The sequence below is a fragment of the Helianthus annuus genome, chromosome 6 (genome assembly GCF_002127325.2).
Source record: "Helianthus annuus cultivar XRQ/B chromosome 6, HanXRQr2.0-SUNRISE, whole genome shotgun sequence".
Taxonomy (NCBI): domain Eukaryota; kingdom Viridiplantae; phylum Streptophyta; class Magnoliopsida; order Asterales; family Asteraceae; genus Helianthus; species Helianthus annuus.
Genome location: NC_035438.2, coordinates 98,846,188 through 98,850,932, shown reverse-complemented (window position 1 = coordinate 98,850,932; position 4,745 = coordinate 98,846,188). Strand labels below are relative to the sequence as shown.

General features: G+C 40.1%; 1 non-coding gene across 1 annotated transcript; it reads left to right on the top strand.

Moving 5' to 3' along the window:
- The first annotated feature begins 3,885 nt into the window (after window positions 1-3,885).
- On the top strand, window positions 3,886-3,992 carry LOC118480009. Its single transcript, XR_004861650.1, has one exon. It is a non-coding gene; the product is annotated as a small nucleolar RNA R71 (small nucleolar RNA).
- The last annotated feature ends 753 nt before the right edge of the window (window positions 3,993-4,745 follow it).

The following is a 4,745-nucleotide window of genomic DNA, read 5'->3' as shown; positions in this document are numbered from 1 at the left end:
TACATGTAGCAGCGTCGAAGCTGTTGTGCATTCCATGTGCGTGCGATAGTTTTGCCTTCTAACGTTTGTAGTTTATACGCGCCTTTGCCCAAGACCTCTTTGATGAGGTAGGGTCCTTCTGTCACACCCTGGCTTTGCGGAAACGTGGGTTTATTATGGTGTGACTTCTTAATACCATAGCTTGATCATAACCAAGCTATATGAATGTAAAACCATGCAGAATCATCCATTAAAGTCTTAAAACACAAGTAACAACATTGTCTCAAAGCGTTGACACATGCAACGGAAATTACAACCTACCAAATGAAAACATTGTTCTTAAGACACAACCACAAACTTTAAAATAAACACCGTTTAAGACTTGCGATTCGTCCAGGTAAAAGTCGCAATCCCTAAACGAGGATGATCCCGTAACTCTAACGCAGCGTAGCATACCGTGCCAGAATCCTTAGTTCCCTGAAATACATGTAAGTTGGAAAAATCAACAAAAATTGTTGAGCGAGTTCATGTGTAGTGAGTAAGTAAAACCTTTGTATGTATAAAAACCCTGGTATGTAGCAAATAAGGAAATAAGGAGATCACCAATGGTTTGCAAGGCCATTGATATGTGTGATGTGCAGTAGGAAGACTCAAACCTAGCATATTTTGCGTTGGGTACAAAGTCACCCCAAGGTCCGTTCTGCTAGGCCTGGGGCTGGGCTCGCTACACCCAGATAGATCTACCGCTACTGTCCCTCGGTCCTACTCTGAGGATTAATGGCCTTCAGTTCACGCCTACCCACTCACATGATCTAAGTAGTAACCCTCCTTACCCTAACCATACCATGTAAAAGTACTTGTAATCATAGTAACATGTATTTCACCCCCGCAGTTTAGAAACTGAAAACAGTTAAGAGAAAAGGGGGACATGAACTCACCGAAGTGCGTCTCTAAAATGTATCTCCGAGAAAATCTGCTGTGCGACGACCTACACGTACTAACTTCTATTAGACGGACGGCCGTGCTTTAGTTTAAGGTTTAATGTCTTTGGGAAATAGTTAGGCAACTATTTCGTGTTTACACTTCGTAGTTATTTGGTAAATACATTCCTTCCCAAGTATGGGGGTTTTAATACATGTGCGTTCGTATAACTTCAAAATATATTATTAAGTCTCACTTATAATATATTCTAATTCTTTCTCCAAAATATAAATATTTTTCCCAAAAATATTATATTTTATTTCACATAATTTCCAAAATAATACTTTTATCAGAATACGCGTTTAAGAGTATTTTCTGAAAGTACGTAAGTTACGGATAAAGATCGGGTGGTAATAATAACACCGTGTAACTTAAATATTTATTGTGAAGGCGTTCGTAATATTTTGGAGTCGTTGGTATTTAGTAATATTATTTTTACCCTAAAAATAATATTTAGATAGTTCACAAAATAATCATAAAAATTTCACAAGTGTTATTCCGGAAAATATATACTAAATATATATTTATCAAGTTTTATTTTGTGAAAATCCCACCTCCGACACTTGCTTATTTTGTAATAAAAATCGTGGCGAAAGTTATTTGGGAAAACAAGTTAAAAATTATATTCATAACACTTGTGATAAAAATATTTACAAGTGTTAGATTTTTGGAAAAATTTCGCTAGAGTTTCCCCTGTAACTGGAGGTGGCCACGCTTTTAAAGCGTATCATTTTCTTTTCAAAATCCAACAACAATTTTCTCAATCAACAACAAACAATATTCAAACCATCAAACTAGTCAAAATAGACATAAATCGCAAAACACATGAACTTGTGGGTTATGTAAAAGTGCGTAGTAACTTTTCATTATTTTTAATGGATCTTTCTATCTTTATGAATAAAGTCGGTTTCTTGTGAATCTCGTTTTTAAAGAAAATACATTTCCACAACTTCTTGTCAAAATTACAAAAATAATTCTTTGTCAAAACTTCTTGTTACACAAGTGTCTACACACTCGTGTGTTCACAAAATTACCTTTGTTTAGGAAAGATCCGGCTTTAAAAATATGATTTCACTTGACACTTGGTTCTTCGAAAATACCACTTGTAGATCTTTCGATCCACTAGTTTAGAACTCTATTTCATAAGAAAAATTGTTTTTACACAAGTTCGTTTATGTTGGAAAGGGTTCGTCATCTAGAAACTTTACAACTAAACATAAGGCTAGTTCATGTTTTGTGAACATGATCTAGCGGGGTTTGATGACGATCCATTCCCATACTAGCAATCAACAACCATAAATAATCATAACAAAACTAGTTTTATAAGTTTTACACCATTATTTACTTATTAACCACCAAGTTTATCACCTTTAGTAGACTTTTAATTTTGATCTTGCATGTTCATGATTTTCAACCGACAAAGTTCATATTAACCACTTTAGAATAGATCAAGGAGGCGTTTAGGGTCACTTACTACTAGCTCGAGGCTAGGGAAGAAACTAGTCGAAAAATAGGTGGTTAATAGCGTTGTGGTGAGGTCCTCGCGATTCCGTAGGCACCGGGTCTCCTCGTATGAGCTCTAACACACTTGGAAGTAAGTAAAATTGCTAGACAGCAAGTTGACGGATCGATCAGCAAGTTGTATGCTCATTTTTGTAGGACTCGTTTTTCCTAGGCCGAGTCTTTTGAACATTGATGAGGGCATGAGGTTAATGCTAGCCCCAAGGTCGGCTAGTGCATTACGAACGGGGGAGTCCCCGATCGAGCAAGGAATCGTGAAGCTTCCAGGATCGATTTTCTTTTGGGAGAGTTTGTTGAGCACGAGGGCAGAGCATTCTTTGCCTAAGTTAACTAATTGCAATGTTTCAATTTTCCTTTTATGAGTGAGGAAGTCCCTCATGAACTTAGAGTATTTGGGCATTTGGGTTAGGACATCAATAAAAGGAATGTTGACATGCAATTGTTTTAGTAGACTTTCGAATTTTGCGAATTGCTCATTGGTCTTTTGACGGATTAACCTACCGGGGTACGGAACTCGAGGAGCCTTGGTAGGCTCTGGTGATGGAGAGGAGCCCTTCTCTTGTAGGGGCGGCGGTATAGTCTCCTCGGTAGGCGGCGGACCTTCCGTAGGACCCACGGTGCGGTTTCGCAATGTGATGAGGTGAACTTGCGCTTTTGGGTTTGTTTCGGTATTGCTTGGTAATGCGCCTTGTGGTCTCTCGGAGAAATTTTGGGCTAGTTGACTTATTTGTTTTTCTATGTTTTGAATACTAGCTTGTTGATTTCTAAAATTTGATTCTAATTGTAGAAACCTCTCCGAGTTTTTCTTTTCAATGTCGGAGATGAGGCGAGATATGGTATCTTCAAGCCTTTCTCGTCCACCTTGTTGTTGAGGGAAATTTTGTGACTCATTTCTTGGTTGTTGAAAGTTTGTTCGTTGGTTTTGTTGGTTACTACTATTGCCGGGTTCTCTCCAACCAAGGTTAGGGTGATTTCGCCATCCATGGTTGTAGGTGCCCGTTGGAGGACCCGACGGCCTAGGTCTATTATCAATGTAGCTTACCGACTCTTGTTGATCGTCTGTTTCTTTCATACAACTCCAATTTTCATGTGGCCCACCACACCCTTCACAAGCCATAACCGAGACTGTTTTTGTCATTTCCAATTTTTTTTATTTTCGAAGAAAGGGCCTCGATTTGGGCTTGTAAAGAAGTGCTTTCATCAACCTTATAGGTGCCCGGGGCAATAGATTTATTGCCTCGGGGAGTGTGCCACTGAAAATTGGTTTGAGCAATTTCCTCAATTTGATTATATATCTCATGCGGGCGGCGATTACCTAAAAGTCCCCCGGAGCTAGAGTCAAGTGTCTGCCTTGTGTGTGGCAACAACCCATTATAGAAAGTGGATACTTGTTGCCATATCGCAAGGCCGTGATGTGGACACTTTCGCAATAGCTCCTTGAATCTTTCCCAAGTTTCATATATGGATTCCCCGTCCTCTTGTGAATATGTATTAATTTCAATCATTAATTTAGCCGTTTTAGTGGGAGGGAAATACTTATATAGAAATTTTTGGGCTAGTTCATCCCAGGTGTTTACCGATCCAGCTGGGAGGGCGTTAAGCCAAGCTTTTGCTCGGTCTTTTAGTGAAAAAGGAAACATTCGGAGGCGGATGGCGTCATTTGATGCTCCATTGATCCGAAAAGTATCACATATTTCTAAGAAATTAGTAATATGTAGATGGGGATCCTCGTCCGCAAGCCCATGAAAGGTTGCGGAGTTTTGAAGCATCTGTATCAAATGCGGCCGAAGTTCGAAGTTATTGGCTTCAACATTCGGTGCGTTGATAGCGGCGTCGAGATTACCTACGGTGGGTCGTAGATAATCCATGAGGGTACGTTGGTCCGCCATTGGAAGTGGATTTCCCAAAACCTTCTCTTGGTTTTTGGCTTTTAGTCTTTTTCTGAGAAAGCGTTCGGGTTCTTCTAGAGGTTCTTTTATGTCCTTATTAGAACTGGAGCTCATACACTACGTAGGGGTGGCGTCTGGTTCCAAGTCCTGCAATAAAAACAGAAAAGAATGTTGGTCAGAATGTTCACCACGGCCCCGTGCTTAGTGAACACGGCCCGTGGTCGGAGTTACAGTGAGTGTTTTCCAGATCCCAGTTACTGTAGAGTTGGACACGGCCCCGTGTTGCACCGACACGGCCCCGTGGTCAGCCTTCTGTAACTTGGAAAACTAAAAACTGCCAGTAACAACGCTGGGCACGGCTCGTGTCCGACCAGG